Source organism: Camelus bactrianus, chromosome 5 (genome assembly GCF_048773025.1).
Source record: "Camelus bactrianus isolate YW-2024 breed Bactrian camel chromosome 5, ASM4877302v1, whole genome shotgun sequence".
In the NCBI taxonomy this organism is placed as follows: Eukaryota; Metazoa; Chordata; class Mammalia; order Artiodactyla; family Camelidae; genus Camelus; species Camelus bactrianus.
Window position 1 is genome coordinate 59,468,708 of NC_133543.1, and position 23,675 is coordinate 59,492,382.

Genomic DNA, 23,675 nt, shown 5'->3' on the forward strand with positions numbered 1-23,675 from the left:
CTTTTAAGACACAAAAAATTTTGTAACATTTAGAAGAAAATATTGGCAAATGTCCTTAATAGCTTGGTTTATGGGGAATAAAAACCTTAAACCAGATATAAAAAACACAGGCCATTAAGGAAATAATTGTTAAATTTGACCACACTAAATCTTTAAAATTCTGTGCAAAGGAATAAAAAATATCATAAAGCTGAAGGACAAGCCAGAGACTGGGAAAAGAAATTTGTCAGGATTAGCGTCCAAAATATATAAAGAACTCTTACTAATCAATCATAAAAAGCAAATAACACAATATAAAATGGGCAAGATGACAAACCAGCTTATATAAGGGAAACACAAATGGTCAACAAGAAAGTTCAATAAAACCCCAAGACAACATGTCCATCAATTTAAAAATAAAAATGTAGGATATTGCTTGCTTGGTAATTGGCTCCTCATCCTCCATCTGGACCCTGAACTAAAGTTATCTTCTGAATAGGAAGATGACAATGTGAATGAATCAGGAAGACAGAAAGGAGAAACCTAGGCCCCTTCAAACTCCAAAACTTTTCCATCCCAATCTTTCCGGATCAGGCTGATTAGAGCCATTAACCTTCCAATTACGTAACCTGATAGTTTATGTAATCAAATTTTTTGAATTGCTCTTGCCATGTCGTGGTCATGTTTTATAACAACATCATTATCCTTATAAAGGCTGGACACAGCTGTGAGAGAGTCTCATATATCAACTCAGAACAACCCCATAAGGTAGGTATGGTTCTTATCCCTATTTTGCCAATGAGCCACAAAATGCTAATGAGCCCAAAGTCACCCAGAAGAATTAGTATCCAAATCCAAAGTACCTGGCTCCAACATCCAGCTCTTACCATGTTATCATTGCCTATAAAATATGACATAGGAGACAATGCTCAGTCCCACTAGCCATCAGGGAAATACAAACTTGCAACATGCCATTTCACACTACATGCAGAATGGCAAACGTTTAAAGCTCTGACAAAATAAGCACTATGAGAATGTGGAGCAGTAGCAACTTATAATCTTCTAGAGGGCTTATAAATTGCTGCACTTTCAGGCATTTGATAATATCTACTAAAATGGAAGATGTGTATTCTCCATGATGTAGAAGAGTTTCACTTCTAGATACATATGTTAGAGAAAATATTTGCCAAGGAAATAAGAAGAGAAATGTTCACTTCAATCATATTTGTAATAGTAAATATATAGAGAGAGAGATATAGATGTATCTCTATCCATAAAATTTGGGATAGTCATAAAATGGAATACTATTCAGCAGTTGATATGAATAAACTGGAACTACTAGCTTCCTAATAGGTAAGTCCTAAAATAATAATATTAAATTGAAAAGTACGTTGAAGACTCCTGCAGTGGACTACTATTTATATAAAATTAAACAACATGAAAAAATATATTCTTGAATGATACATGAGTGTTTAGTAAAATACACAATCATGAATGGAGCTGATAAACACTCAGTTCCAAGGCCTGGTTACCTCTGGGGAGAAAGGGATAAGGCGAGGGCACATAGGAGTTCCAACTCTGTCTGAAATGTAGTGCTGGCTTTGAAAAAACTAAGGCGACTGTGTTGAGATTTAATAAAACTGGTGGCAGGTGCACAGTGGTAAGCTAGTTTGTATATTTGTTTTTACATTTAAAGTATCTCACAATAAAAACAGAAAAACAGATGAAATGTGGCATAACAGAGACCATTCCAAAAATAAATAACAGAAGAGGTGATTTACATTTATTTCATCAAAGTCCTTTTCTGAGAAAGGCACTGCTTTACAGGAGCAACTATTGCTCTGCGTCTAGGTCTGTAACTTTCATGTGTCTTGCCTCCCTTTAAAAATTTAACACAATAAATTATTTTTACTAGAGCAATAACATTATAGTTTTACATAAAACAAAATAAGAGAAATCCCAAGACACATATTATAATTAACAGAAAAATAAAATTACTGGCAAAACGTTTATGAAAATATCAGCAGTGCCTTTGTATTAAAACATGTTTCACCATCTTTTTAGAGAGTGTTGAAAGTTTCTCTTCCACGCAGAGGAAAAAAAATTCAGGGTTAATAATTTTGAATCAGGTAGATAACTGTCAAGCTATGTATTATTGTCTCTAGAATGCCAAAAGGTAAAAAGCTCAGGGACCAAAAAAAGTCACTTGTGGCCAACTGTGAGTTTACTGGCCTGTTACCCTGTGCATTCCTATCCCACCATCTAAATTCCAGAATAAACAGTGTTCTAGTTACAAACTGAGATTCAGGTATACAGAGGAACAGATCAAAAAGTCTGACATGCAAGGAAATTTGTCTCATGAAGAAAACTCAGTATTTCACAAAAACGCTTTTCTATCTTTGTATTTCATGCCGTTGAGGTATTCCCACGCAAACACCGTAACATCACACTTACTGGTCATTAAAGCAGTGAGTGAACTTGCATAAGACATGGCCAAGACAGGAAATATAGAGTAAACAACCCAAGAACAAACAAAATACAAAGCACAGAGTTCTACCATTTAGGCTTATTTTACATAGAATGCTAAAAATTTAATCATAGAAAATCCCAGGCTGCTACAGATGGAAGTTGTTTAAAAAGGCACAGATATAACATCTGGAAGTATCAGTAAAGGAAGACGTGGGGAAAAATACAAATTTGTCAACAGGAATTTTAGATAATAATAATCAGGAGCTACTTATAACATGAGCAAAGAATCCATCATCTCTGAATAACTCACAAGAATGCTTACAGTATGATTGAGAGTCATGGCTTTGCATTCTCAAGAAAAATGACATATGACATTTATTCAGTATACATTTGATTAAGAAGCATGGGAAAATGAATTTTAAGCTCCTGATTCTAAAATTCATCTGTAAAACAAATATGTAAGAATCTTCTGGAAAAAGGTAACAAGGCTTGTCCTATCAGCATTACGGCACAGTGTAATGAAATAGTAATTAAAAGAGTGAGATAAAGTCACAAGAACAGACAGCCAGACTAATGGAACAGAATTGTCTCCACACAGATAACAGAAAGTAGAAGTTAGTGATCTATGTATGATAAGGGAGCATCAGCAATACAGTAATTACCTAATATACTGTACTAAAACACTGGGTCAGCTGTTTGGAATACTGGCTATGAAGGGGGATTTATATTCTCATCTCAAATTAAATAAATTTATATTAAATAAATTTCAGACAGGAAGAGTTTTTTCAAAAACACTTCAGAAAAGGTCATTACTTATTTAGTAAAGAACTTTAAGTACAGAGAAAAATAACTTTAAAAAAGAAAAGCAGATTTTTTTTCAAAATGTACATACTTTTATTTTATAATCATAAAATATGTGGGAAATTCAGAAATATAAAAATGCATGAAAAACTAAATAAGAAAGCTTGTTGATTTTCCTCACCATCCAGGGGAAATTTTGCTATATTTTAGAGGATATTTTTTCTTTTTTAGTATGTTTGTATATATATATGTGTGTGTGTGTATATATATATATATATATATATATATATATATATATATATATATATATATAAGCTTTTCTTTTTTATTATTTATTTCATAAGTGGGATCATAGATGCTTTGTAATTAAAGTTTTCAGTTTTTGTATTAAAGAGACCTTTCTACGTCAATAAATATGGACATATATTGTCATCATCATTTCCAGTGGTTCCGATATATCTTATTTCATTAAAAAGAATCTTTTGGAATTAAAAACAAACCTTTCCTCTTTCAACTACTTGGCTTCAAAAGTCAGTTTTGGAAGTCTCTGTTTCTTCTTCTTCTATTTTCAATGATTTAAAAACTCTTTAGATTAATGGGGGACTCTGGCTCAGTAGGGTCACTCATGTTCTACAATTGCTGGACAACAAAGCAAATTTATACATTTCCAAATATTATCTCTATGCATTTATTTTACTTTCTCTGGAAATTGGTGAGGTTGGGTTTTTTAAATGTATCAGTCATTACTTATCAGTATTTCTTCTTTCCTAAGTTATCCCTTCATATTCTTCAGTTAAGGTCCTACATGGAAATTTTTTCTTTACTGGTTTGTTAACAGAGCTCTCCTAAAAAATTTACAAAATTAATAGTTTCAGTATATGTTATAAACAATTTTACCCGCTTGTGATTTGTATTTTATCTTTGTTAATTTTTTTGTTGGCTGTGTGGAGGTTTCAAATTAGTCACACTTTAAAATATTAACCCTAATGGTTTCTACCTTAATTGTCATGCTTAGAAAGACCATCACTACTTCATGACTATATAAATATCCACTTAACATACTTTCATATGGTCTTGTTTTGTGTTTTTAATATTTGAATCCTTAGTCTACTAGAAATATATTTTGGTATGAGGTATGAGAAAGAATTCTGACAATGTTTTCCCCAAATCTGGACATTTGTTCCCTGTCAATTAAATACCTTGAACAGATGCTAAATTCTTTTGTCTGCTGGGGTCTTATATCGTCTGCCATTTATTTAATTAATTATATCATAAACTGTTAATTTGTCTTCCTAAAATTCTTGAATTAATAAAAACATAAAAATAAAAGGTAACAAATTAGAAGAAATTATTGCAGGAAATTTGAGAGATAAATGGTTAATAGCATTAATATGATAAATCATACAAGTCAACAAAAAAACTACCAAAACTCCAATGGAGAGCATGGAAAATGGGCAAAGAATATGAAGGGGAAATTCATAAAAGAAGAAAATAAAGTACTAATGTAAACATTAAAAAGTAATTTTCAGGGGGAGAGGATATAGCTCAAGTGGTAAAGTACATGCTTAGCATGCACAAGGTCCTGGGTTCAATCCTCAGTACCTCCTCTAAAAATAAATAAATAAAACTAATTACCCCCAAAAAAACAAAACAAGTGTAATTTTCACCTCTGTAGTAATCAAAGTTTAAGAATTGAGATTCCACATATAAGTGATATCATATGACATTTGTCTTTGTCTGACTTACTTTACTTAATATGACTCTCTGGATCCATTCATGTTGCTGCAAGTGGCATTATGTCATTCTTTTTATGGCTGAGTAATATTCCACTGTATGTATGTATGTATATATATACGTGTGTGTGTGTGTGTGTGTGTGTGTGTGTGTACACCACATTTTCTTTATCTAGTCATCTGTCAATGGACACTTTGGTTGTTTCCACGTCTTGGGTATTGCTAATAGTGCTGCTATGAACATTAGGGTGCGTGTGTCTTTTTGAATTACATTTTTTTCCAGATATATGCCCAGGAGTGGGATTGCTCGATCATAGGGTAAGTCTATTTTTAGTTTTTTAAGGAACCTCCATACTGTCGTCCACAGTGGCTGTATCAGTTTACATTCCCACCATCATATTAAGCGTGAAGTAAGTTGGACAGAGAAAGACAAATGTCATATGATATCACTCATGTGGAATCTAAAAAAAATGATACAAATCTTATTTATAAACCAAAAATAGATTCACTGACATAGAAAACAAACTATGGCTACCAAAGGGGAAAGGGATAGGGGGGTGATAAATTAGGAGTTTGGGATTAACAGATACACATTACTATGCATAAAATAGATAAACAACAAGGACCTACTGTATAGCACAGGGAACTATATTCAATTTCTTGTACTAACATATAATGGAAAAGAATTTGAAAAAAAATGTATGTATATGTATAGCTGAATTGCTTTGCTCTACACCCAAAAGTAACATTGTGAATCAACTATACGTCAATAAAAAATAAAATTTTAAAAAAGATATGAATAATACTATTTAATCATTAGCAAGGATTGTTTCATAAAATAATGTTTTTTAAAAGTCCTCAAAATTGAAAAGAATTTGAGGACAGAGGCACTCACACTTCCTATATAAATGGACAGAATCATTTTTTAAAAATAATTTGGCAGTATCTAATAAGAGTTATAGAACAGAGTATCCTTTGATGCAGCAGTTTCCTTTATACTCTAGCCTAGAATATAATCTGAAATGTAGTAAAAGATTTATGAACAAAGATATTCATCCTAGTTTTATTTATATCAAAAATAGAAACTAAGTAAAAATCCAATAAAATAATGAATCTATAAATCATAGCATAACCACAATATTGAATACTCTAGCTATTTAAAATAGTTATCTCCCAAACTGTTTAATGGCATGTGGAAAGTCTTAGGATATAAAATCAGGCAAATAGAAAGGAACATTTTAAAAGTCTATATTTAGCTGGATCCTAATCAGCAAAAATACATGAAGAAAAATATTGAATATAAACACACTTAATGATCATCTCTGAGAAGTGGGATTACCAGTGATTATTATTTTCTTCATTTCCTTATTCCCAAAATACATCTCTACTGTTTTTATCAAGCTAGATGGAAATATAAATTTGAGGACGGCTTGTGTTTTTGAGATGGGAAAACTATGAACAAACATTTATGAGCTGTAAGAAGCAATACAGAGGGAGAGAAGGAAGGCTTAAAAGGTGGGAACAGATGCTGTAAGAGTCCTGATTGGAAGGGGCATCAAGAGGTCAGGTGGAGAGAGAGAACTGCCTAAGAGGAACGTCTTTGCTTTGATACTTGTGAGGAGGAAGCACCAGATAGGGGCAGATACAGATAGATTTATAAGCAGGGAACGGGGATGGAACACTCAGGGAGCTAAGAAATATACACTTTGAGTACCTAGGTTCAGCATGAGGCAAGCTCATAAGCTGAGACTGAATGGATGTAGGGTGGTTAGGAAACTTGAGAAAAATGATAAGGATTTTGAAAGGGGAATAGGAGAGGGAGTTAATTAAAAATAGTGAAAAGAACTGCCTTGGTATTTCTACAATACATGTTAAGATCCTGAAATCATTTAGTTCTATCTTGTTCACCAGAGAACAAATTTATTAACATATCTGTGACGTATCTTGATTGTTAGTTGATTGATGCTGATTTTTTGATTCATTTAATACCACTCAAGCCCTTCACCAGCCAAGTCACCAATTCTCTGCTCATTTGCAAATCTAGCAGCCAATTCACAGTCCTCGTGTTATTTGATGTTTTATCAGTATATGGCATATTTGGGAATCCCTCATTCTTGAAAATTATAATTCACTTGCTTGTAATACACCACACTCCGTTGTTACCTCTACTGTACTGGTTAACCTTTCATAGACGTCTCTGTAATTGTTAAAGCGTTCCACGGCTCAGACTGTGCGCCTCTTCCCTACATTCATTCATTCACGGGATGATCTCTTTGAGTCTCTTGGCTTTAAACACTTTTTATACAATGACAACTTACCTATGTATTATATTACTTACACACACACCCATCAGCAGTTTCAGTCTTTCACTTGAACTTCAAATTCATATAGAACTGCTTACTCTACATACATGTCTATCAAATTGTCCACAAGCAAATTCCAAATTACTCCTCATCCCCAAATTACTTGCCCATTTAACTAAAAGAAAACCATTCATCTAGCTGTCCAAGCTGAAAACTTAGGAGTCATCGTTATTAGGTCTCCATCTCTTTTTGCCCTCTTCTAGTAGAGCTACAAATCCTATTTACTCCAGTTTCGAATCATCCCAGAATCTAGTTGTTTCCCACCACCTTCATTCTAGTTCAAGGTACAATCAATCATCTCTCACCTGGAATGCCTTGGTCCCCCAAGGGGCCTTCTCCATCACTTCTTATCCCCCTCAGTCTGTTCTCCTCTGCTCACAACTCTTTAATGACTTCTCATTTCATTCAAAGTAGAAACCAAAGTCTTTATGGAGGCCATTAAGCCAAATGGCCCAACTCCCTGCAAATCCTGACCTTGAATCTTCACATTTCTCCCCTTCACTCAACAGGACAAGCATCTTTCAGCTTTTCAGTCTCAGAGCATTCACACCCGCTGTTCCTTCTATTTGAAAAACTCTTTCCCCAGATTTTCCCAGGAGTCCTTCCACATCAGCCTCTGAGACTTCCATGATTACCCTTCATAAAAACCTAGGAACTCACTCCCTTACCCTGCTTTAGTTATTTTAATATATTTTTCCATAGCACATATCCCTACATAATATATGATATGTTTATGTATTTTCCCATTTTTACGCCCAAACTTAAGACTCAGAGCCAGATAGGTTTCTGTTTTATTTACCGTGATAGTCCTAGGACCTGTTATGTAGTAGGTGCTCATAAATATTTGAATATTTGGATGAAGTAGTGAATAAAATACTTTCCAATACCAACGATGTACTAGGTTACCGTAGTGGGTGCTAGAACAGGAAATTAAGCATTTCCCTCTGAAAATTTCTCTGTAACTCAGGGTTCTTAGTTGTAAATAACAGGAACCATCCTGGAGTATTTTTTTAAGGAAGTTACTGGCATAGTCAATGAGAGTTTTCCAGTCTGATTGGGAAGGAGAGAGACAAAGAGCAAGAGGCTCTTCTTTCTGCTTCGTTTTCCATATGGTAGATGATCAATTTCTCTAAAGACTGCACTAAGTGAAAAGCTTTCCCTAAATGGAACTTCAATGTTTGTCCTAGACACATTTTCTGAAACGTTACCCAACTAGCAATACCGAGAAAGTGACCAAGCAAAATATATATCTAAATAAAACTCACAATTTTTAAATATGAAATTTCAGAAATATTAACGATATCTTTCCAGATAGAATGTGTTAAACTTTGATTGCCATTCTCTCATTTCACTTTAATTTTTACAAGAAATGCACCAATGGACCAGGTGTAATTGATGGAAGATTTTTTTCCCTTTCTCTTCTTCATTAGCAACAAAATCGCAAACGTATAATTTCCAGATTCCCTGGAAGAAACAAGAACATACGATGTGTCCCAGATGGTGCTTTCCAATCTTTTACACACAAAAACGAAGCTTTCACCATGAAGAACAAATGACACATATCTGTCCTTCTAGATTCAGAGAGTTCTCAACTTCAAAATGGCAAGACAACTGCCCACCTTTTTATTGTCTTCTATCAAAATATTAAATTGTATCACTATTCTGTTACACATTATTTCTTAATTGGTCAATTATCATCATCAATAAAAGCCAATAGTAAAAGGTAGCACAAAGTGACATAGAACATTTAACCTAAAACATGGCAAAATTAAAAGTTGTTTTTTGAACTTCATGACATATTCTTTGCCAACTTCTCATCTGACCCTGTTGACTCAAGAAATATGTATGAAAGGCAATTTTCTCATCAAATTTACATGATCTCCTCAACGTTCACTTTTGCATAGGAAAGCAGAGTAAGTTCATGAAGTACCTTCTCTTAAACTACATGCAAATAATAAAAATGAGCCAGTATCAAAATCATCTGTCTTACTCCAAATGTCATCATGTGAAATAATTGGTCTGAGTCACCCACCTCTAAGTCAAAGACCAAGAGAACATAAACCAAAAGTAGGAAAGCCAGACATCAGCTATAAAACAGTGGAGGGAAAAAAGAGAATGAGAGCTTAACTATTTGTGCAGGCATTTCAGAGTGTGTGTGTGTGTGTGTGTGTGTGTGTGTGTGTGTGTGAATTTGAATTTGAATGGGTCCATATGTGTGTGTGCCCAAACTGAGGGGTTGTATTTGTATTTGTGTGTGTGCGCGCCTTTTGCTTTGAGCAGAAAAGAGAGTATGTGTACGTGTGTCCACCAGAGCAAGAGAAAGAAAGTGTGTGTATCTGCCTGAGCGAGAGTGTGTGTGTCACACTTGAGGAAGAAATGCATATTGGAGGGAGGGAGAGGACTGTATGTGTGTGGCAGGCTGAAGGAGTGAGTGTGTGTGTGTGTCTGTGTGTGTGTAACAGGTAGGAAGAACTAGTAAGTGTTCTCATTTTTCTGCATACTGTATAATAGGAATGTTTTCTAAGGAATCATGAAAGCACAGACAAGTTTATTAAAATCTGCCTTTTCATAAGGGCAGGTACTTCCAAATGTTGAAATTAAACTCAAAAGAAATTATATGTGAAAAATATACTAAAATGATTTAGCAGGAAGATATGAAAAATTCAGTTAATTTAAACATTACCACTTTATAAGTTAGCAGAATGCTATTTTTCTTTCAGTTTAAAATAATGTGATATAATGAACGAATTTTTCCTTCACTTAATGGCTCTTTAAATCAGTATTACAATTGATTGTCTCTTGATTAAACATCACTTTATTTTAAATTAGGGTTTAACAGCTAAATAATTTCTGAATGTCACAATTAAATCCCTTGCTAGTACGTTAATGTGATACATAAACATAAAATACACCCTTGCCAGAAACATTTCAACTTTTAAAACTAGGTACCATGAAGCACTGATACCGTGTGCAGGCTTATAAGTGAATTTTGATTCCTACAACACACTTCAGGTCAGTTCACTCTGCCTTGCTCTCCAGGGCTGACTGGAAGGGGATGTACCACACACAGGTAAACGGAAAGGAGAGAAACGTTCTCATCTTCGATGCTGGTCTAATGCCCATTAGATTTTATAAGCCCAAGATAAACCTGGAAAAATATCCAACTCATGCAAGGAGCTGCTCTTCCCCAAAGTTTCAGTTCAAAAGCTTCTTCATCAGATGGAAAGTAACAAAGGCAGGCTTTCTTTTTAGAACTCAGCTAGTATTTTGGTGTGTTTTCTGCCAGCATCTCATAGATATGTGTGCATAAATATATGCACATCTATAAACACACACATAAAAATTTGCTCCACAATCTAATGTCACCTTGCTTTATTTTCCTCAAATAAAGTCTAGCTCTGAGTATGTGTTTACTAACAGTATTTGTTATTTCACACTCCTTCCTGTCCTGGTCTTACAAGAGCACCAAGAAATTCAGCGAACTTAAGAATGGATTTTCTCTTTCAGTCTGTGTGGTCACCACAGAGATGCTGGTGTCTAAACCCCAAGGACAGGTCAAAGGAAGGCAGCTCCACTCCCTCCATGCCAGTGTAGACTCTGGAACACAGGACTTCCCCTCGTGATACCACTTTCCCCTCCCCCACATCATCCCTCCATCACCCACAGGCCCTGTCACCTCCCAGGATCCCCACGGCAGTGACAGTGGGCCTCTGCCACTCTCCTTTCTGCTTCATAACCCGTAACTCTAGGTGGGACCTTCGGCCTCTTTCAAGTTGTGAAACCCCATTTTCTCCTGGGCAACCTAATTTAATGCCCCCTCAGAGGTTAAAACCCAAAACCTCTTTAGTTTTCCCTCTGGAAAGGGAAAATATGAGACACTCAGGCTCTTTAAAAAAAATAATTTTGGCCCTCTCCTTCCTGGGAGAAATGGGAAATAGGTATGCTTTTGACAACAGCAGTCAACATTTCTGAGATTCTATTACTACATTACTTTTGCCTGTGTTTACAGACTTCTGTATACTCTGTCATATATGAATTCTACTTTGTTCAAATTAACAACTAGATATATTGCTTCAGGCACTTATCCTGGAAAGGTTTCTAGAGGTGAAAGAAAAATGCACTGAGAATATTTTTTGAAAATATAACTAGCAAATCTTTGAAGATAAGTTTATCTCATATTTCCAGACTTTTCAGACTCCCTGGGAGTAGGAATACATGTACGTGTATGGGAATGTATATGTGTGTAGGCATGTTTATGCACCACACTGATGTGCTTTCTGAGCTATAAGAGCTTTTGTATAAAAGTTTAATAATTTTCTGTAGTAGTTATTAAAAATCTCTTTTCCAGTTTACTATGAACTTTGGTTTTGTTAATGAGAATTACCATGCAAAAAATTTCATCAAGATTTTCAAGTATACCTGCATAACATTACACAGGGTATTGGCATAACTTTTAATCTCTTCTGACTGTGGCCATCGTCCTTTTCTTTTTCACAAATGTATTTATTTGTGCTTTTCTCTCTTGCTCCTTTTTTATTCCATTGACAAAAGGTTTATCTCATTGTCTGATTTTAAATCAGTCTTAGATTCAACAAGTTGACTCTTTCTCTATTTTCTAATATTAAATTCTGTATTTCATCTTTAACATTAATTTATTCTTACTGCTTAATTTCAGTTTACTGCTGTTCTGTTTCAGAATTTTTGTTCCTCCCAAGTATCTAGAGTTGAATGTATCACTCATTTATTTTCAAATTTTATTTTTAAACAATAAAACCTTTTAGTGTTACAAAATTATCTATAAATACATTTTTGGTTGCAAAGCATAACTTTGATATGCAATTTTCTTCTTTAATTGCTTTCTTATAAAAGTCTTTAGTTGTATGTTTAACTTTTTCTTTGACCTGAAGGGAATGTTTGCTTTTTCCTGTGAACACCCTAAGTTTGGAGAAGAGTTTTGTGAATGGGATGGAGGCTCTATCTAAGACATTAAAACCTTAGTGATATGATTAGCTATTGATAAGTCTTAATTTATTAGTCCATGTCTCTTCCATGTTTCAATCTTAGAAATCACTGCAAAAATTTCTTATTTGTGTATGTCAGACTAACCTATCAAAAAGAAGACTTCAAATGGAACTTTTAGCAAAAGTTCTTTACCATTTTTTTTCCTCTTTTATTCAGAGTACAGATTGAAAGAAAGACTGCTCATGGTTACAAGAAGTTCCCGCCAAGAGCTGTAACTGGTGAGTGGACACAACTTCCAGTCCTCAGAGCACAGCATCCTTTTTCTTCCCACCTGTCTACACCACCCACTTAAGTACTAACCACAAACTGAGTCATTGGAGGGTAATTTATAAAAGCCTCATGATTAAATTTCTTTAATGCCATTTAATGTTAGAAATGTTCACATTAATCATTTCAAGTATCCTGTTAGACACTTGGGTTTCCTCCAACAAAGGAAGAATGGGGAGTTCAGCAGTGGGGAACAGAGTAGGGGCTGCTGAGCAAGGAAGGAAAGCCTCCAACTCAGAGTTTAGCTATTTTTACATTTTATACCCATTGATTGAAAGCCTACACTAAAAACAATACTCTTGTTAAATAACTTTTGGTTACAACTCTTCACAGTTTCACACACAATTCTTCAGACATTTGACAGAGATCAAAATAAGAAGCAATTTTAAGATGTCATTCCTTATCTAGACATTTTACTAAGACATACTTCACTTGAGATGGACTAAATGACAACCTGCTTCCCCGCTTGGCACGTGTCAGGTAAACTAGCCTTCACAGTTCAGCCTTGACCAAAGTTCTCGCAGAATATGATTAATGATATATTCCAAACCAAAGTCCCCAAGGAAAACATCTCTTAATTCTTACTATCCTAATAAAATGGTATAGTTCATAATTCATTAATATGACTGGAGTGACAGAACAGGCTGCCAGGGGAAAAAAAAGTGCCTGTATCATGTCCAAAGGGATGAAGCTGAGATAATTCATGACTGATACCACAAGCTTAAAATTCACCGTGCTCTGCTGAATAATACAAGGTTTCCTATAGAAAAGAAATAGCAACACACATATTAAGTTCCACTATTTGAGGAAAATGATCACTTCCAAAGAAACCTGTAAAATTCTTATTCCGTAATTAATGTTCTGGGTTTCCGTGAAAGAAAATTTCCTACATAATAGACTTCTAAAATACATATCATACTGAGGTAGTGAGTTAAATAAAAGTCTACTGAGCACAGAGATTCATGAAGGACAGTGGGAAAGGGTGGGCTGACAGGCTTTTGTCTCTCTCCTCCACATTTCTTATGTCTCCTCTTCTAAGAGGATGCCTGTCACTCCTGTTAACCAAGTATTTTCCAAGTATGAGGCCATTCCACAGTTTATAGTTATTAAATTAACAGAGCTTAGTATGTCACTTGACTCAAAACTAGCTTTGTCAATAAAGGCAACAGACTAACATGTAAAACAAATTATACTTGGTAAAGTACTTCATAGATCCAAAATAGCATAAAGATAATAATGATGGAAACCATAATATTCTGTCGGACTCAGTCTAATTCTGATTAGCAGCAGCAACACAGACCTTGATGATCAAGAGAGTTTGGTGGAGTCCTGCACTTAGGGAAGGTACCGTTCTTAAGCCAAGAAGGGTATTTGTGTTCTGAAGGTCTTTTCTACATACTGAACCTAATTTCCCTAGACTTTTGAACTTTAATCTGTAGCTGAAGCTGGCATGTGAGTACCTCATGGCTGTAAAGATAGAACAGAGTGAAAGGCCCTGAAGTGAAAGGCCAAAGATGCCAAATCATTAAACCCAAAAATTTAGGTCATTGGAATACATTTTCCATTCTACAGAATTATTCTCTTGCACACAAAAATGAACATATCAAAACAGGAATTGTAGACTTATAGGAGCACGCCACCCATTATGTATAAAGCAGGATACCAGCCTTGGACCTTTGGTAAAAAATTTTCTGGGAAAAAGGGCCAGAAGTTTTAAAAGTTCTGTTAGTGGTTATATAACGTCGGAAGTTGTGTGAGAGAAAAAAGCAGGTTCTAGCCTGTATATGGAAAATTTCCTGTACAGATGGGTTCTCTCTATTTGGGAAGGGAAAAAAAAGCAATAAAAATAATCTAGTGTTCAAGAGCTCAAAATTCATGAGTCAAAAGATAACTTTGCACCGGTCATGAAGTCCGAGCCAAAGAAGTATTCCAATTTACTAACCTTGATTCCATGAGAGAGATAAACAAGTGAGGTAATGAGAGGGAGACCCATTCTTCTGCCTGGATCTTGTCCCCACAAATCAAATTCTTCAGTTACCATAAAATGCGGAATACAATTGCTATTCCCTACCACACAGCTGCAGTGCAAGTCTCACAAACAGGTGAATTTTAATTATAGATAAAAAGATGAGGATACTTGCTATGACCAGGCAAATTTCCTTTTAGATCTAGCTATCTCATCCAGGCCACCCAAGGACACACACAGCTGAGTTCATTTTTAACTACTTAGCTTTTTGTCAGAATTTGGTTCACTATCAAATGTGTTTGCAACATTTTTCTTAACACTTCTTTCTCTTTATTCCCATTGTTTCTCTTTGTACAGAAGCATCCTGACCTGGACAGTTTTTCTTACATTTATTTTTACTCTTCATCCTGCCTCTACCTCCCTAATCTAATACCCAGACTCGAAGCCCTTCCTATACCAATCATAGAAATAGCATGCCATTCCTCAAGTGATGGTCCTTAAATATTTGCAAATTAAGTAGTTTGCAATTATTTAAAAATCTAGTATTAATTAGTAAGTCTTTGGTCACAAGTAAGTGAAATTCCAACTCAAAATCTTGAGCAATAAAAGCTATTAATAAAGATAATTGCAGCAAGTGTTACTTTTTAAAAAGCAAGAAAAGTTATTGCTTCATGTAGCCAAAAACTCCAGGGACAGAGTTTGGCTTGATCAAGCAGCTGAAAAAAGTCACCAACACGATGTTTCTATCTGTACTTTAGGGTGTTGTATTCACCCTATGGCTTGATCTGATCTTCAGATGATCTGTAGCACCTCCTAAAGCTATAGCTTCAATTACTTCCAGTAGGAAAGTCAGAGTCTGTTTCCCCAGTAGCTCAATTAAAATGCCAGTATCTAGTCTATTAGTACATGTCTGGACCATGTGACCACCACTTAAAAAAAAATAATGTGGCTAAGGGCATGGAAAACACAATTTAAGCCAATCAGGGCCCTTTTGGAGATGAAAAAGAGGTCTGTGATATCTAAACTTCATGGTTAGGAAATGTGGAGCACTGTATTTGGAAGAGATGGGATACTTGGGAGTCAACCAACAAATGTTGACTACAAAATTAAATCCTTAATATTTATCAAGTTGTTAGTCTTCTGCACTTTCCATTCCTTATAATATCCCACACAGAACAGCCTAACATTCTCTATACAGTAGATGTAATAGGGATAATGATATTAGTGAAGCACAAACATACAGAGAATAAATGCGAAATACATGCTTGCTAAACTAACAATATATTTGGGGATCACAAGGTGAGAAGGAAATATAATTCATGACCAGAGACCCATGTGTTGCTTTTTGTTATTGTTACTGCTCTTGTTTTTGTTTCTGTTTTCACTTCTAAAGAACCATTTGAATCACACTTGGAAAGGACATTTGGTTCTTCATTATTTTAATTGTTATTTCATAATTTTATTGGAGGACAAAAATAAAAGTTAAAAATATGACTTTTAAATAGGGTAGTCATCCATGCTGGTTTACCCAGAAGATTCCTGGTGTATGACTTTTCCCTGGGGAACTATTAATAACACTCACTTCCACTCTCCAGACAGTCCTGCTCTGGACAATAAATTATATAGTCAGTCTAATTTTAAATAAATGTCAAACATCTATATTATATTCTAAAAGAAACTGGGGACAAGAAGACTACCTAATCAAATAAAAGTAAAGTTAAATAGGCATACTCTTTGTATGAGTTTAAAAAACAAGTTTACGCCTAACATCTGAAAGGAAACTCATTTGAAGCCACAATTGTTGTGCTTTAGGGAATCTGGATTAAAACTCATCATTATCTTTCTGTTAATACTATTCCCTGGACCAATCAGTGGTCATATGGTGTTTACAGACTGGACACTGAGCTGACTTGAATGGCCTTTGTATTGCAATACAATCAGATTATGTCTAATCTAAATGCTGTGTGCCCTTTATAGAACAGACAAATCCTAATCCTCCATTTACAAAAGCAAAGCCAGTCCAGTCTCTGATAGCTATCTATTCATTTTTTTCTCTCTCTCTCTTTTTAATTTTGAAGTGACAGGAATTAAATTTTAAATTTACTATCTAAAGGTCTAAAAATAAGGATTTGGAAGTTTTAAGCTGTAGTTAAAGCACTTTTTTAATAGCCTAAAATATGTTATTACAAAAACACAATTCTTTTCCTTCTAAAGAATACAGATGAACAAAATAAACTACCCCCACTATTCTAAAATAATCAAGAAAGCTTAAAAAGCATCTCATTTCCTCTTTTCTAAATCACCCGAGAGTTTATCATGAAGCTCAGATCAGTTAGCTATAGCTTTATCAGTTAAGCAGTAACGATGTTTTAAAGCACAAGTCCCCACAAGATGACTCACCAAACCACTCTGAAATGAGCCTTTCTGCCTTTTGCCATTTCATTACACTATAGTCGGGCCCTGCTTCCCCATGAGCCTTTGAGTTTTGGTGCCATTTTCAAGGAAGTGAGGGAGGCGGGGGATGAAGTGTGGTTGATGGCAGTACTCCCTCCCCTCCTTAACTCCCGCTTTCACCATCTGCCAGCCCAACTTTCTGCTCTTTCACTGCCATCCCCTTCCTCCCAGGATCCTAGAATTCGTTGTCAATATCCTGATGCCATCTCCTCCCTCAGCTCTGCAGGCTTCAGTGAGACTAAATTTGGGGGTTGTTCCTTTCTAAATTTTACATTGTCTCTGTGAGTCACATGACCTGGAAATGAGAGTCTAAAATTAGAAGAGAATAGATAGATAAAGAAGTAATTGAAGTATAAAGTACAGCTCTCCAAAAGGTAGGTACCACCCTCACACATCACAGAGTTTAGAGTTTGGAACTGTCTTACAGGAATGGAGTTCAATGTTTAAATGAGTAAGAGAAATTTTTCTAAAGGCATTAGGAAGGGAAAGAGTGTTTCCACAAAGACTGATAGCACACTATTTGTTAATGCAACTCTGTGAAACCACAAATAAAACAACAACGAAACAAGCAAGGGCTTTGATGTGCTCTTGGGTTTTCTTCAGGGATGGATGTGGAGACAGGCTTGTTAACCAAAACGAAAAGGTGACATTTCAGCACTATCTCGAAGACTGATTTCATTCCTGTTAAAATACTCAGACATCACTTTCCCCAGACCCGTCCATCTCTATGAAGCAAAGAGTTCTATTGAGAGCTCTGCTGAAAAGAAAAATATTCTTGAGATGTACCTTTAAAATATGCAGCACCCTTACTTAAAACAGGGAGTCAGTAGGAAAATATTTCTCCACCATGCAAACAACCGGTCTGTATCTAAAATAAACTATTGGTTTTGTTTTGTTGTTTAATCTGCTTTATAAATGATCCAGAATAAAATCTCTGCCTAGACTCCTCTCACTCCCTAACACTTACCCACAAAATATATACTAAAAATAAACATCAATTGCTTTTGTATCTATAAATAATGTAATAAGAAAGGTAAATTTGAAGCTAAAAATTCATAAGGCATACTTCAAAAACAAATTTAGTTGACTTCTGGTTTATGTATCAATTCAAAACATTCAAATCCTTCATCCATTCAATATTTATTAAGTTCCTACCATGTTCTAAAAACTATAGTAGACAAGACAAATGGGAAACTCACCCTACCTTTAATGATGTTAAAATCTAACAGAGAGACATATAATTAAGGAGGTAAAATAATACAGTATAAGAGACTGATAAATGCTTTCAGCTGCCCTCAATTTACTAACAGCTGTTAGATTTGCCTATCTTTAAGCTTCCTAAGAGTAGATTTATACAGTGTTTATTCTTTTGTGAGTTTTGTCCATGTTGTTGTTTGTAGTTTTTAACCATTCATTTCCATTTACCTATGTTATTCTCTCATATGAATATATCACAGTTTATTTATCCAGTCTACTGTAAATTGACACTTGAGTACTTTCCAGTCGGGGCCAATATAAATGATGCTGCTATGAACATCCTGTGTTTTGGGGACACAGGTATACATCCTTGTGGAACTGCTGGGTCTGCCTATTTACTTATTGTTTGTAACATTGATACTTTCAAACAAAGAGCAAACTTAAGATGGGAATATGTGGGAAACCACAAAAGAACAAAAGTGGTAAAAATACATTCTATAAATAATAGCTGGACCAAAATGTAAACACTGTTCATTAAATTGATTATTAATTATTTCACCATGAGCCCACCACTATCACATATCATTTAAGAATAAGGGCCTTCTTTTGGGAAACTCTTTCTTAAAAGTACAACATGAACCCATTTCTGCTCTGCAGCTTAAGTAAAATTTTTAAAAGAACAAATCTTTTATTCAGTTTTATCTTTCAGATAATTTGCTTCCAGATTAGGCAAACCATCATAGTGTGAGTGGCTCCATTAATGCTGAAAAAAAAATGTACCAAGAGAATCTAAAAGGAAACATTCACAGAAGAAATGGCTCTTGGTTTTCATGAAGTTTGAGAGCTTGAAAAATACAAATCACTTCAAGAAGAACTTTAAAACTTTTCCTTTAAATAGGCCTATGTAACCAAACCACTGGCAACTGAAAATATTTCAAAAGATTTGCATGATTTGAAATATATGGGTTTTATGAATTGTCTGGGCTCTATGCCTGGAATTTTTCCCAGTGATCGTCTCACGTTTTTATTCCTAGGATCAATAATGTCCACAGATGTTACGACTTGTTAGCCAAGTACAGTGATTTAAAAGGAAAGATAGAAAGAGAGGAAGCAGTGGGGAGGAGGAAAGGGAAGGAGCGAGACAGAGACAGAGAGGAAGGAAGGAAGGAATGAACGGAAGGAGAAAGGGAGGAAGGGAGGGAGAGAGGAAGGGAGTTAAACATTTCAACAATTTCCCCAAACCAGTAACTCAAAGGATAGATTTTTCAAAAAAATAGAAGTGGTAAAACAGTGGAAATGCTTGCACAATAACTATATGAAACATTCTACTGAATAACCCAGTCTTAGCTAAGAAATACAACCAGTGCTAAATCATATGCACCATTCCATAGTCTTTCCAAATCATCCTAAAATGTAATAAAAGACCAAAAGTCAAAATGTTTCCCTGATAAACAGTTCTATGTTCCTGATGATACTTCTCCAGATAGGCAAAGAGACTCTGTTCACTGAAAAGGAATTAAATATTCTCCCAGGTCTTCAGTGATTAAAATGTCTTCTTAAAAATTTCTCAGGATTAAGGTTAGTTCACTTACTAGAGAGAAATTTAATGAACTAACAACTGGAAATCCACATGCAAAAAAAAAAAAAAACAACAACTCTAGATACTAACCTTTCACAAAAATTAACTCAAAATGGATTATAGACATAACTGTAAAACACAAAACTATGAAAATTCTAGAAAATAACAGGAGAAAATCTCAGTGATCTTGGATTTGGCAGTAAGTTTTTAGATGCAGCACCAAAAGCATGATTTGTGAAAGAAAAAAATTGATAAGTAGAACTTCACTGAAATTGAAAACTTCTGCTCTGTGAAAACACTGTTAAGAGAAGAAAAAGCAAGCCACAGACTGGGAGAAAATATTTGCAAAACACATATCTGATAAAGAACTTGAATCTAAAATGTGCAAAAACACTCTCTCAAAACTCAATACTCAATAAGAAAAGAAACAATCCAGCTTAAAAAGGGCAAAAGATCTGAGTAGACACCTCACCAAGAAAATATACAGATGGCAAATAAGCATATGAAATGATACTCCAAAGCATATATCATCAAGGAAAATAAAACAAGATACCACTACACACCTATTGGAATGGCCTAAATCTGGAACACTGATGACACCAAATGCTGGTGAGGATGTGGAGCAGCAGGAAATCTCATCCATTGCTGATTGGAATAAACAATGGTACAGCCACTTTGAAACACAGGCAATTTCTCAGAGAGCTAAACATAGTCTTACCATATGATCCAATAATTTTGCTCCTAGGTATTTACCCAAATAAGTTGAAAACTTCTGTTCACCCAAAGCCCTGCACACAAATGATTATTGCAGCTTTATTCATAATTGCCAAAACCTGGAAGCAACTAAGATGTCTTTCAATTGGTGAATGGGTAAAGAAAATGTGGCATATCCATCCAATGGAATAGTATTCAGCAATGAAATGAGCTATCAAGCCAGAAAAAGTCATGGAAGAATTTTAAATACATATTGCTAAGTGAAAAAAGGCAGTCTGAAAAGGCCATATACTATATGATTCCCAACTGTATGACGTTCTAGAAAAGGCAAAACTATGGAGACAGTGAAAGATAAGTGGCTTCCAGTGGTTGTGAAGGGGAGGGAGAGGGAGAGGGAGAGATGAATTGGTGGAGCACAGGAGATTTTTATAGCAGTGAAACTATTCTGTATAAGACAGTAATGATAGATAACAGTAAGCATTTGGCAAAACCCATAGAACAGTACAATACAAAGAGTGAACTCTAATATAAACATGGACTTCAGTTAATAGTAATGTACAAATACTGGTTCATCAGTTGTAACAAATGCACCACACCAATGTGATGTTAACAACAGGAGAAACTGAGGAGTAGGAGAGGGTATGTAGAGAACTCTGCACTTTCTCAGTTTTTCTGTAAACCTAAAACTGCTCTAAAAAATAAAGTCTGTTAAGAGAAAACATTAAGTGAACTCATTTTAACTTTCATGCAGTTAAAATATGTATAAATATACCACAATATGATGAAACAGAAAACAAGAGAAATTACACTTGAATTCTGAACTTAAGATACCTAGTCTATACAGACTTCCTTTCCAGGCAGTATTAGTAGTAATAATAGTAACAACAATGATAACAATGATGATGGTGGTGGTGGCAGAGGGTAACAGATACTGTGCATTTATAAAGTGCCAGGCACCATGTTGGATTTTATGCATCTTCTAATCTAATCCTCACATAACTTCATGAGATATGTATTGTTACCCTTGCTTTTCAAATAAAGAAATAGGAACTCTCCCAATTCACATAGCCAGTAAATGGTGAGTGGGTATGCACCCCATCACGCACTCTTAATCACAGTGCTACTTTGCATTTTATTGCAAAGTGCAGACCCAATAAAATTACATGAATGTGTCCCAAGGGTTCCAAATTTATTAGATTAGGTCACTTGAAAAAAAAATAGGTAAAAGTGGGCTTATCTAAATAATGTTTTTTTTTTTAAATCTATCAGTGACCTATACATACTTGACTATATCTGCATAAAATGAAACTGTAATCTCTAATTTTCTAGAAGCAGTCATCCTTGCAAGCAGATACCAATGATTTCATAGCCCAGAAATTTGCTTAAATATTCCTTTCAAAAGAAAAAAAGAGGTCATTTCAGTGATAGAAAGTCATAGGTGTGTGGACTAAGAGGTCAAGCCCTGGGCCAGGAGTGAGGAGACCTGTGTTGTGTTCCAAGCTCTGCCACTCCTGTGCCAAGCATGTCTGTCTCTTGGGATCTTCATTTAAAGAGACTGATAAAGAAAATCTCTGAGTACCTTCTAGTTCTCTGATTCGGTCATTTGGGATCTTGAAGATTATTAACCCTTCTGACAGAAAAAAACAACTCAGTCATAAAGCATGAAGAAATGGTGATGGGGGTGGTGCATCACGTCAATTTAGGCAACACTGCCTTAGCGTAGCAGCATCTAACAGTGGGTCTGATGTTCTGCCTCTTTCCATAGACAAGTCTTAGAGTGGCAGAATATTCAGTGCAATTAAATTGTGTTAGTATTAGGAAGATGAGCTCCAGTTGGTATCTGGAGGGATTCTGGATAATCAGGGCCCTGTACAAAACTGAAAAATAGGGAAAAAAAAATCTGGCCTTGTGCTATGTTTACAAAGGAATCTCCCTCCTCCTACCAATGCCCTCCACTGCTGGCTCCCTCCTCCCTCGCTTCCACAGCTCACCGGGCATCCATCCCAGGATGTTCCTTGAAGTTTTCTATGTGCTACAAAATGTTCACCTCTTCCTTTAAAAATGGAGTCTTGCTGCAGCTCCTCTAGGATTTAGAAGGAAAGCAAACAGATTAGACTGCAGTATAAACGGCTGAAAGGAGCTTAACCCTTCCAGGGTCCATATTTGCATCTTTAAAATGTTAATATACATACACCTTTCAAAAATGGGAAATTTGGATAAGTAAGAGGAAGCATTGTGGGCTTTTAAAAATTGATCCGTTTTTAGGAAAGGAAAGAGCATTATTCTAGGACATCCTGCCTTTATTACCTACTAGACCTTAGCCTAGTGAATCAGAAAAACAAAACCAGACACCAAGCAACCCACCACCCCACTTCTGAAAGACTGCTAATCCAAATCCAAGCCACCCTGCAAGATGCCAGGGTGTACGTGTTCTTCAGGCTCACATTTAAATTGCTAGCCTAAACTCTCAACTATACATTTTATGATAATCATCACATTCCACAAGCAATCAAAGCATTCAAGAATTACAGATATGCTTAGAGAAAATATTCAAGACATAACTGCAATTAATTTTTGTTACATGAGTAAACGAACCATGCCAAGAGCAGAAGTGATTTTGCTGACATTACCGTCAACAAGAAATATTTTATTCTTTGAAATATCTCTGGTTTGGGCCCAAAATAACAATGTTATATAAAAAGTTTTTCAAAGTTATTATAAAGCTTCTCTAAAGTCTGTACAATCCATTATTTCACATTTCTCAAAGTATACCACCCTGGACACAATGAAATATATATGTGTGTGTACATATGTGTGTGTGTGTGTATGTATGTATGTATATATATATATATATATATATATATATATATATATATATATATATATCAGATACTTTGTGAAATTTTAATTTATTTAGATGCAACTGAATAGTTGCCTACCCTTTTCATTTCTTCAGTCTTTTGTTTCCCCAAATGTATCCATATTTTGACTATTTCAGAAGAATACAAAGGAAAATCATATAGATAAAAATGATCTTTTATTTTTATTTGGAACTATTTCAGACCTCACAAATAAGACGTAGTACACGTGAAAAACTCTGCTCTCTAGGAGATGTTTACCTAAAAAAAAAA

At 35.1% G+C, this 23,675-nt stretch overlaps 1 protein-coding gene and 1 long non-coding RNA gene across 5 annotated transcripts in view; one reads left to right on the forward strand and one right to left on the reverse strand.

The window, feature by feature from the left end:
* Positions 1-23,675, reverse strand: part of ZNF385B (zinc finger protein 385B) — a 367,544-nt gene that overhangs the window by 317,871 nt on the left and 25,998 nt on the right. The gene's annotated exons all lie outside the window — the stretch shown is intronic.
* The window catches only part of LOC123618343 (uncharacterized), a 73,163-nt gene that overhangs the window by 39,879 nt on the left and 9,609 nt on the right, over positions 1-23,675 (forward strand). For both annotated transcript variants that reach the window (XR_006726767.2, XR_012507066.1), the window contains exon 4: positions 12,524-12,585. This is a non-coding gene — a long non-coding RNA (uncharacterized LOC123618343). The remainder of the gene's footprint in view (positions 1-12,523; positions 12,586-23,675) is intronic.